Source organism: Lissotriton vulgaris, chromosome 8 (assembly GCF_964263255.1).
Source record: "Lissotriton vulgaris chromosome 8, aLisVul1.2, whole genome shotgun sequence".
In the NCBI taxonomy this organism is placed as follows: domain Eukaryota; kingdom Metazoa; phylum Chordata; class Amphibia; order Caudata; family Salamandridae; genus Lissotriton; species Lissotriton vulgaris.
Genome location: NC_141696.1, coordinates 890,216,661 through 890,229,091, shown reverse-complemented (window position 1 = coordinate 890,229,091; position 12,431 = coordinate 890,216,661).

Below are 12,431 nucleotides of genomic sequence, written 5' to 3'. Positions count from 1 at the left end.
GGACCGGATACAAGCATCCTAGGACCGGTTTTGGGGTTTTGCCAATCTTCAGCCAGGATAGCTTGATTCCAGTGGCATAGTGAGCCCAGGACCCATGTTTGGGCATACCTGGCGCACTTAGGATGAGAAAGCAAAAGACACACAATTGATGAACGTAATGCAGAACAAATAAAAACATTCACCCCCAGTCAAGAGATCTGGGTTTAATCCATCATTCTTTGGCTCACCATGCCACCCCAGTTTAGACCTGGCCATATGCAAATCAGTCTTGACCCTGTGCCTCATGGGAACAGTCCAGCCAGAACTGCCAAGCCTGGTCCTCCCTGGACCGGATACACGCATCCTGGGACCGGTTTCGGGGTTTCACCCCTCTTCAGCCAGGATAGCTTGATTCCAGGGGCACAGTGAGCCCAGGACCCACTTCTGGGCATACCTGGTGCACTTAGGGTGAGAAAGCAAAAGATACACAATTGATGGACGGAATTCAGAACAAATCAAAACATTCACCCCCAGTCAAGAGATCTGGATTTAATCCATCATTCTTTTGCTCACCATGCCACTTCAGTTTAGACCTGGCCATATACACATCAGTCTTGACCTTGTGCCTCATGGGAACAGTCCAGCCCCAACTGCCAAGTTAGGTCCTCCATGGACCGGAAACAAGAATCCTAGTACTGGTTTCATTTATCATCATTCTTTTCCTCACCATGCCACCCCAGTTTACAAATCATCATCATTATTATTCTTCCAAGTAATGCCTTGTATTTTTCTAATAAAATCCTTTTTGTCTTGTAAGTATGAGGGTAAGGTTTGAACAATGGGGAAGAGATACTGGTCAACATATATTGACATGTTCTCCAACTGACTCTAATTGGAGCCAACAATTGAATGCTGTTGTTGTATGACTTTATTCAATATAAAATATCATAAAAGTGTACACAGTCAATTAATCCTTTTAAAACATCCAGTATTATAAAAGGAAATAATATCACATTGTCATACAAACAGTACAAAGAACTACATTCAAAATAAATAAAGAAGATTATGCAAAATGTAAAAAATTCCTTAAGAAACTGTACACAGATAAAACAATTCATATACAATAAAAACCAGGTAGTTAAAGGGGGGCCTCGCTGGTGTTTCTATGTCTGAGCTTTGTTAACCCGCAGGAGCTTAGTTCTGGTCAACCAGGCACCTCCCAGATATTTGGCTAATCCACAAATTACACTGAGAGAGGATGTATCGGTTTTTAAAATGCGTAGCGCCTCTCTATAATTCTTTACTCCCAACTTAATACAGCCGGGTTTTAGCCATTTTCTTCTTGCCTGTTTATACGCCGGGCAGGAAAAGAGAAAGTGGGGAATGTATTCCATAGGGGAGGCGCATCCAGGGCACCTACTATCTTTCTCCTTCTTGAGTTTCCACCCCGCTGTGAAATCATTCAGTGGGAGTGTACCGAACCATCAGCTTCAGATAGAGTAACCTATCTCTCGGAGATTCAACAAAATCAATAAAGGGCTCTGGATTGAGAGCGGGCTTGTGGTCTAGAAACTGCTCCGTCAGGGTGCCCTGCTTCAGATTTCGGGTGGCTTCTAAGGTAACCCACTCCCAGTAAGCCTTCTTTACTGCCTGTTTAGGCGGTGGGGTCTGGCTTTCCCATGCCTCTGCCAGTCCGATATCCCCCACCAGCTGTTTCAATTTGGCTACCCATTTTATCTTGTGGCCCGTGTCTAGTCTGACTAATTCAGTCAAGGCAGAAGCGTAATTACACAGCTCTGGGGTCCTTCTCAGGCGTACCCAGAATAGTAGGGGACGTAGCCTTGCTATTTCATTGATTGGATGTTTTCCACAGTCATGACGGAGCGGGACTAGAGGGGTCGATGGAGGAAGCGAAACCAGATCTCTAAAAAACGTATTCTCCAATCTCACTAGATCCATGGTGTTCTCAAATCCCCACAGTTCGGCCCCATATAGAGACAACGGCAAGGCTTTTCCCTCGTAGACCTTGATTGCAGGAGCTACGGGTCTGCTATTGGAGAGTCGCTGATGTTTTGCGATTGCCCCCGACACACGTTTGTGGGTAAGCAAAATTTTTTTCAGATGGGAGTCCCACTTCTTCGAGTTGTTGACCCGTACACCTAGGTAGTCGAAAGCTTCGACTAGTTCTAATGGGGAGTCATTCAACTTGATGGTGTTTCTAAATCGTTTCGATGGGGCCAGTGCCATAAGCTTGGTTTTGGATGTATTTGTACTCAAGCCCCTGGAGTCACAAAACTGGCTAAATCGATCTAGTAGTTTTTGTAGTCCCATCGGGCTTTTAGAGATCAATAGGGTATCGTTTGCAAAGAGTAGCGTGGGCAATTTCCCCCCTGCCAGGGTTGGGGCGTCGGCTGGGTCCTCCCTCAAACGGTCCACCACCCCATTAACAAAGAGGGAGAACAGAGTCGGGGCCAAAACACAACCCTGGCGTACCCCTCTCTCTACCGCTACCCTCTCTGTCAAGTGGCCATGGCGGCCCCACCTAACTCTGGCATAATTCCCCTCATGTAATCTAAAATCAGAGGGGAAATGCCTAGGCCAGACTTTACCTGCCAAAGCTTGGCACGAGGGATAAGGTCAAAGGCTGTTCTTAAATCTATAAATGCCAAATATAGGCTACCTTTTTCAATTAACACAGATTTCCAATAAATCAAAAAAAATCTGTAGACCTGGTCCATTGTGCCAACCTCCTGTCTAAACCCTGCCTGAAAATGTGACAAGACATGGTCCTCATCTTTCCACGACCTTAGCCTTGTAAAGAGGACCCTGCCAACCACTTTCTGAACTACAACGAATAAACTAATAAGTCTGTAGTTGGCAGGATCCTCCCTGTCCCCCTTCTTGTAGATGGTCACAACCTCAGCACCCTTCCAGGAATCTGGAATGGGATGACCACTCGCGATGAGATTCAGTACCCGAAGGATGAAAGTGGCCCAAAGGCTCTGATCGTGTAGTAATAAAGCGCCTGGGAGGCCATCAGGACCGGACGCCTTGCTTGGCGCAATGCATGCGATAGCCGATAGTACCTCTTTGAGCCCAAATATTGCCCCCAGATTCAGAGTCTCGAGAGTGGACAACCGAGTCCCCTGGTCGGAGGGTGAACTCCCAACACCTCCTGAATACAAGCCATAAAAGTGGTCAAACCATTGACGACCTGTAATATGGTTGGGAATTGGCTCTGCTCCCCTCCTCGTACTGATGTTAATGAGCTCCCAAAATGTGGTGGAATCCTTCAACTGAGCAGCAGATTTAAGCTCCTGCCAGTGTATTTCATCCCAGGAGCGCTTCGCTTGGTCTATTGTCCTAGAGTAGATTTCTCTCGCCAGACTTACTTTGGCCTGGTCTTTACCTCTGAGGGCTAGTGATAAATCCTGCCTCTTCTCTCTGCATAGGGCAGAGTACCACAGATTTGTTGCTTGAGGAGGGTGAGCTTTCCGGTCCCTATTGTCTTTTATAAGGAAAAACTCCCCTATACTGTCTATAGTCTCCTGGTATAGCCCGGCGATCTTAGAATCCCATGTGACCATGGGAGTAGTATCCAATTAATCCAACTCCAGGGTCTCCTGCTCCAGAAGATCCCTAATCTTTGCCAGTGACTCTCCCTGCTTAGCAACCCGATTCCACCTGAGGCGATGATTGCAATTAGATGGCTTTTCCTCCCTTGTTGACAACATCGGGGTTCTATCCAACACTATAGATGTAATGTCCTCTGCTCGTCTAAGTTGCATTGAGAGTGGGTTGTGATCGCTATCAAGGCTTGAAATTACCTCCATGTCGATGAGGTCGGTCCATGGACCCACGTCTAGCAATATATAATCAATGCGGGCGGGGGAGCTAATCCTGTTGAAAGTGTATGCTCCGCAGGGGTCAGAGCAGGTCCTGCCATTGGCTGCTCTTAGGTTACGCTCCAAGGTCAGCACGTTGATTTGTATGGCTCTTTGGGACCATTTCTTTATTGGCGCTAGATTAACTGGTGAAATTGCCCATTTGATGTCCTCCTCACTAGTACCCAAGATATCTTCTCCGCTCAGGGGTTCAAAGGTGCAGTTGAAGTCGCCTGCCACAATAATCCCTGTGTTGGTGGAAAAAGCCGACAACTCCGTATCTAGACTTGTTAGAATAGATTCCGCTTGGGCCCCAGGGGACCCTCTAACATAAATGTTAAAAATCTCCAAAGGTGCAGCGTTTTTATCCCCTCTGATGGCCAGATGCAAGATATCCTGAGAAGGGGTGTTCACTTTGGAAGCCGACCAGTTCAGCCTGATGTTTAACCATATAAGGAGCCCCCCCCGAGGGGCGTCCTCTGCCTGAGCTAATCACGGGGATATGATATGTGGTAAACCCGGGCATGTGAAGGGGAACCAGGCTCCATGTCTCCTGGAACAGGCAGATGTCATATTTGCCAATAAATTCATTCCATTCAGGAAGAGCTAATTTTTTTAGTAACCCTGCTATGTTCCAGGTGAGCAGCTTCATTACCCCCACAGTTTTGTTACTAAGATTGGCACATCTTGTCCCTCCTCAACCAGGTGAATCAAGGTTATCTTTTATGGTCTCCCTTGTGATCTCACATGATGCACCTCCTAGCTCTAGTGGGCCAGAACCTACAGCTTCGTCTCTTGATAGATAGACCTTGGAGACCAGGGAGAGATCATCTGGCCTAGCCTCCTCTAGTCAATCGACTAGGCACAACTCAGAGCCCCCATCCTCCCAGTCCATCGACCAACGCGGGAAGCGGACAATCTGGATGGCTGAGTGCTCAGGGGGGGGATGTTCTAAACTCAAGGGCCGGTAAATTCTCTGCAATCATGGGATCGAAGAACAGTATCTCGATGCAGTTGGTCTTAGAATCGGCCATTGTGACCCACCTCACTTTGGCCATATCCTCCCGTATGATGGATCTGCATCCCCTTGTGTACCTTAACCAGTGTATTGCTTTGTTATGAACAGTCTCACTGCTTTCATAGCCCCCGCCGTGTCCAGTCTTGGAACCTGTGTCATTCATATTGTTGGCCTGTTGTTCGGGTGGCGAGTTGGATTGCCTTTCAATCCTATACAAGTACCTGTGATATTGGGAGTCAAGTTGGGAAGGGCCAAAGAGTGGATTTTAACCGTGGAGGATGCTTGGCCCAGAGATCGCCCCCCAGGTACCCTAAGTCTCGCGGAATCAGCGTATGTTTTAACAATGGGGAAAGATGCTTTTGTCCCCACGGGGCCCAGTGCTCGACGGACTAATGGGGGGGGGAACTGGGAGAAGAACCCCTTGGAAGGTCTATTCTGGCCCTTTTGGCCGTTGTATCAGGCCCACAGGGAAAAGATGGAACGGGAACAGCAACAGTGGCCATTCGACCAGCCATTAAACCATCAACCTTATCACATAGTGATACCACAATTAGTTCCAGCTCTCTAATCCTCCCTAATAGCTCTAACTTATTGAGCTCATATAGATTAAAACTAGCCCTGTTTTCTGTATTTGCATTGTCATAATGACCCCCCAGTGGTGTTGAGATGGTATCATCAGCTTCCAGATCGAGAGGAGCAAATCTATTCAAGTAGGGTACCTTGTGGGCCAGGGTAAAGTCCCTATCTGACCCCCCGGGAGAGTCATCGGCTGGAACTGGGTTAGTAATGGAGGTTGAATCAAGACGTTCTTTAAGCGGGGCTGATGTATTCTGCTCAATGCTTACAAGGTGCTTAAGGGAATTTTGTTTAGAAAACATGGAGGGAATTATTTTCCCTTGGGCCAGGGACAGGGTTTTATCAGCTTCGCGCTTGTCACTAGTCATGGTTTTGATGCTATTTTTGCCCAAGACATCTTCGCATTCATTAACTAATTCTTCTATTCTTGTTAACACGCAGTTCATCACTGCATTGTGTATGTATGTATATTCTTTCATAAATGTGTGTGTAGTATACTTTTATGATTTTAAAATAATCGAATAAAGTATTTTTGACTTGACTTGACTTAACTTGACTTGCATGGGGCACTTTTTTTGCTTTTTCCCCTTTTTTTGTGGTAGGCACCCCCCACCCTCCTTCGCCTTCCTCTTCCCCATAGCAATAATATGTCAAAAAGAAAAGAGAAGAGGGATGGGCACAGAAAAAGCCTCCCTGCCAAGATAACCAAACACTTCTTTATGGTAGAGTTCAGCTTAAACGGCAATTGAAGTTCATAAAATCCCTTTGCTGTCAGTTTATAGTTACACAGTACCTTTGGTGGCTGGGTGACGCAGGTGGCAAATAAAGGAGGGGGGGGCCCGTTCCGGCCTCCTCCGGCCCCCGATGGCCACAGACGGCCCGCCCTTTGCCCGGGCTTAGCCCGGCGCACGTCGGCGCGCGTCCCGCGGGATGGAAGTGATGATTTCCTTTTGGCCCAGTGCAGGCAGAAAGGGAGGGCTCCGGCGCTCACGCGCTGCCCCAATGCCTCCTGGTGCCTGTGGTTTGTCTGCTCGGTCGCCCCTGCACCCGGCTCTGCGTATCCCGCGAAGCAGGAGGCGCGAGGTCTTCTTATGCCGGTGCGGGCGGAAAGGGAGGGCTCCGGCGCTCATGCGCTGCCCCAATGTCTACTGGTTCCTGTTGTTTGTCTGCTCGGTCACCCCTGCACCCGGCGCTGCGTCTCCCGCGAAGCAGGTGGCGCGAGGACTTCTTATGCCGTTGCGGACGGTGTGGGCAGAAAGGGAGGGCTCCGGCGCTCACACGCTGCCCCAATGCCTCCTGGTGCCTGTGGTTTGTCTGCTTGGTCGCCCCTGCACCCGGCGCTGCATCTCCCGCGAAGCGGGAGGCACGAGGTCTTATGCCGGTGCGGGCGGTGTGGGCGGAAAGGGAGGGCTCCGGCACTCACGCGCTGCCCCAATGCCTCCTGGTGCTTGTGGTTTGTCTGCTCCGTCGCCCCTGCACCGGGCGCTGCGTCTCCCCAATGGTAATAAGTGCACAATGGGTCTCTATAAACTTTCTGAAATAATAGACCCCTAGTCTTCCAGTTCTTTATACATTTCTTAAGGTATTATTTACAAATTCCCTTGCTTAACTGTCAAGATTTAACAGGTATTTAAGCCAGCGGCTCCAATGTAAACCTCGCTAATTCCACTTACAGTCACATGACAGCCATAATAATCACCTCATTTTGAATAGATTAAATGGTAGAAAAAGTGGATGTGAGAAAGACAGAAAAGAAACACTGCATAAGCATATGGAACAGCTGATCTTAAAAACACAAAATGATGACTGCTGTGCAGCAAGGACCCTCGGTCTGGATTTGACTGATTGGTGACCATGTGAACCTAATAGACAAGATACCATAAACCTAGATTTGTCTGGAGTTTGTCACAAGGAAGAAGGTGCAAAAGCCTCAAGGAGGGGGCATGCATGGAGGACCCCATCCCTTGGGAGTACTCCTCTCCTGGGGACCGGGACCCCACCCTGCAAAGCAAAAGTGGAGGGGGAGTGCTGTTGTACCCTCCCAATGGTGGTGGCCTCACTCCCGCTCTATGTGACCATGCCTGAGAGGAGCAGGGCAGCCACCACTGAAGAAAGCACCCTGTGCACAGGAGAAGTCTTGGAGAAGGAAGCTGCTGTGTCCAGCAGCCACATTCGTAGGTGCCAGTCTGCCGTGGAGCCAGGGGGCAGCCTGGGGTGGGCTCCTGGGCTCCCTCCCCTTTTTCCAAAGTTTTGGGGAGATAAGGGTGCCCGAATGGGACCTGGTACCCCTAAAAATAAACACAAAAACCACAAACATTGTGGCTCTCCTGGCTCAGCGTGATAGCGAATACTTAGAAACTCAGTGCACACAGGAGAAGCGCCCTATATTGCCCTTCAGGAATCATCTGGTTTGCCCATATTTTGTGCTATTTCACCCCATGTGGTGTCCTCAGGATGACAGGTTCGCCACCAATGGTACCAGGAAGGCGCAACCTATCCCCACAATGGATTTCAGGAGTGCCCACAAAAAAAAGGACCCAAAAAAATTCACTGCCACAGGATTTTCATTACATTTTCACGACTGGAGCTTTTGCGCTACAGCTGGGAGTGTGTGCCCTCTAGGGGCTATGAGTATGTTTACATTTATTATATCCTAAAAGGCCGAAAGGTGGATTAAAGAAGTACATGTTTTGAAGCACTCTCTAGGAGCCGTGTGTATGGTTGCAATGCAGTATCATTACACAAAATGACTCCCTTTAGGAATGTTTTTATAATTGCAGCTTGAGGGCTTAACATTTATAAAAGTACATAAACATAAGTGTCACTTATTATCAATGCTTTATTGATTCCCATAATGATGACAATGATTATTGCTCACAGTATATAGGTGTTTTATTAGCATTCATAAGTGCATTCATGCAGGATTGGTATTCTTGATAAATGCATTTAAGTATGCTGATTTTAACATGTGCTTTGTTGCTCTAGAACCTTGACAAAACCAATTGACTCACTTGATAAGCTTGTGTGACCGCTTTAGGGGGTCAAAGGTGATTATTCAATGTCATATATGGTATTTTTCATCTGCCAGTGTATATATCTGTAAACTATTGCGTAGGATTTGTTAGTGTGTGTGCATTATAAAAAATACTTCTCCTTTTTCTACAGAAAAAGTACTGACTGGATAGTAATGTAATGAGTGTTAATATTGCGTGCCAGTGAAACATGATTACTAGCCAATACCACCTCCCCTGACTAGGCCTTGGACTGCTCTGCCTCGCTACCCTTGGAGAGTCAAGCATTACAATGGGGTGCTTAGGCCCCACTAAGTACAATTGTAGACCTATTACTGTGCATGCCATACAACCAATAACCCAATTTACTACAACTATAAGTCTTAAAAGCTGTACTGCAAAACACAAGATGATGGACGGAATGTTGCACAATGGCAAAACATTCACCCCCCAGTCACAGATCTGGGTTTAATCCATCGTTATTTTGCTCACCAAGCCACCCTAGTTCAGACATGGCCATATGCAAATCAGTCTTGACCATGTGCCTCGTGGGAACCGTCCAGCCCGAACTGCCAAGCCATGTCTTCCCTGGACCGGAATCAAGCATCCTAGGACCGGTTTCTGGCCATCAGCCGTCTTCCGCCAGGATAGCTTGACTCCAGTGGCTTAGTGAGCACGGGACCCACGTCTGGCATACCCTTCCCACATAGGGTGAACAGCAAAACACACAAGATGATGGACGGAATATTGCACAATGGCAAAACATTCACCCCCAGTCACAGATCTGGGTTTAATCCATCGTTATTTTGCCCACCAAGCCACCCCAATTCAGACATAAAATCTGTACTACCATCAGTTTTACCGCCCACAATTTTTTCTGACGTGCATTTTAATATGAACCTCACATGTTCCATATCACGTTGTCCATTCCTCAATCACCTTTTTACCATTTTGAATCTCAAATATAATTGTTTGCATGTTTTTCCATAATTATTGAATCCTTTAATACTGTTTTGGACTTCCTCTGTCTTGAAACCTGCAGATCGTGATTCTTGCTTCACTCTCAAAGTCCTCAGTTCTTGTGCATGTTTTGAGCTACCAATAGTTCCCTATAAAGGATGCCTTAGTTCAAGACTTTGGGATGCCCTCTGTTAGTGTGCAGGATGCTTTTACGAGCTGTTTGTTTTTAATGAAACTTTGTGCAAATGTGGTTCTCTTGTATAAACTAGCAGTAGCTAGTAATTGTAATTCTGTATCACTGTTACATGAGTTTTAAGTTGTTGTCATTGGTGTTATGCTACTTGATGTATTTTTCCAGTATTTTTCACCTTTTCAAATTAAAAAAAGATCATAAGTGAACCTAGGGGCCAATTATGAGCTAGTTTGCGTTGCTCTTGCAGAAAGTGGCTCCATAAAGCTGGAGTAAGACAACGCAGAGCAAATCATTACGTTGCATTGCTCTGCACCAGGGAGACATTCTATGGGTTTTTCATGGGTGTTCCCATGCAACTCCCATGGCTTATGATGCATTCTCAGATGTACCAGAACCGGTAAACCTGGGAATGTGCCAAAAAGATACCCCTTCCCAGGAGAGGTATATCTTTATTTCTCCTCGGTAGTTCCTCTTTCTATGTATGCTGCATTCTACAGCACACATAGTTAGAGGGATATGCCTCTCAGGATTGTTTTAGTGCAGGAAGGTGTCCCTTCCTACAAAAAAAAATCCTGCATGCAATGCAGGCACCCTTGCATCATGGTGCAAGGGGGCCTGTGTTGGCGCTAGGCTGCCAAAAGGATAGGCTGTAATGCACCATATTGCCCTAAATACAGCACATGTCTGTCCATTCTAATTCATGCAGTGCAAAGGAGCAAGATGACTTGGTGTGCAGCACTGCATGGCTTTTTCATAACTAGACCCCCTAGTCCATCTCACTAAATTATCCACCACTTCCGGATTCCTTTCTGAGTAGGCCACATTCCACTTCCAGCACAGCACGACGAGATTGGCATAGCTGGGAGTGAAAGAAATACCAAAGGCTGTCATTGGTTTTGTAGAAAAATGACACCCATTAAATAGGACGACATTGTGATGAGGCAATAGCCATACGTTTGTAAAATCATGTTAGGGTATTTCAAAATGCCAAGTGATTGCGATGGAAAAAAATAATTTCAGGCTCTGTTCTCTTTGTCATAGTTTATTGAAGTAAATAGTAACATTATGTCTAAGGTTATCCTTAAATATGTTTGCTGCAGTAGTATATTGCTAATTTTAATACAGAATTCAGAAATGTCTTTTGAGTAAGTGGGTACACTGTCGACATATTGAAACAAGAAAACATCCAACTATTTTGAGGTATTTTCAAGTAGTAACTCAATAGAATTCACAATTGATCTTCCTTGTAGATTAAATTCTTATGGACTTTTCCTAAAATATAGATGGTGACGTTATTGGATGGTCATTTCTTAGATATTCAATACTCTTCCTCTTCTAAGAGTAATTCACCTCCCAGCTGTGTTAACATTTAGAAGCATTAATATCTATTTCCTACATTGGATCTCTTCCAAATGTCTCATAATGTTCTTTTGTGTTCAATTGCATATAAACTTCTTCTTTATTAGAAGGTTTTATAATTCAAGGGGCATTTTTGTCAACTGGTTTTGCAGATCCCAACCCTTCTAGTTTTTAGGTTAGTTTTTTCTGTTCTTGGATATTTCTTGTATTGTTTACAGTTTCAAAATCTTTTATCATTATCCAATAAAATAAATCAGTCTTATTTTCTGTTGGTAATTGTGACCAAACATGTCTTTCCGTCTTAATCGACTGGTTTGATTGTGACCAGTGTCAACAGCAAGTCTGTCTTCAATATTTTGTTCCTGAATGTTTTAGTGTAGTATTACATTTTCATTGCTATTCATCACTGTGTAGCTAAATCCGCTGTTTCTCCATTTGTACGTTTTGAGATCATTTGTCTTTCTTCCAATTTATTCCTTGGTGGATGGGGCTGAACGTCCATGAACACAGAGGAATGGGTTTGGCCTCAGGGGTCGATGTCCCATGAAATTCGGAATACGTCCAGTACAAAAACAGTTGTAACTGGCCTACTAGTCTCAGGTTACAGTGAACCCACGGTTCACTTCATGTTGTAGTAACTTATGTGCTGGGCAACGAAACTGTGGGGCATATTATCAAGGGACTTTAAAAGCCAAGAAAGCGGAGATAAAATTATCTCCCTATTACCTAGCTGTCGCTAACACCAGTTAGCGACAGCTAATAGGAGTTAGCGACCATCTTGGGCCGAGCTTTGCATGTCAGTGATATTTATCACTAATGACATGCAAAGTGGGCGTGCCAAGATGTTAGCGACTGGAAACAGTCGCTAACATCGCTATCTCCTATTAGTTCTTAGCCATGTTATCCAATGGTAGGTGGATAACATGGCTAAGAGCATTAGCTCGGTAATGCATGAATATCGCTGACTTTTCCGCGATATTCATGCATTTCGGCCGATTTTTATCGCTTAGGAGATAAACCCTGATATTAGCAAGGTTCCTAAGCGATAAAAATCGCCGCAGCTCGGCGATAAAAATTTCTCCGCTAAACCAACGTAGCGATAATTATCGCTAGTTGTTGGTAATATGCCCCTGTATTCTGACTACTGTCCCATGTCCAGCAGGTTTGAGTACAACTTTTGAGGGGAGGAACTCAGTCTTCCAGGCTACACCAGAGGCGATCAGTCTTCTTGGTGCTGGGTTCTCAGAAGAGCAGGCATTTAATGATCATGTAGCTGTAAGAGGGAGTTGGTCAAATGTATTTTGGAGTCAGCTGCTCTGTCTGGGGCTTGGGGATGACTTTTTCTCGAACTGGACACCACAGGCACAGTCATTTCTTTGCTAGCCCTTGATGCTGCAGGTGCATTCCAGCCTTTGGTGCAGCCTTTTTTTGCTGGGTCCATTGAACAATAG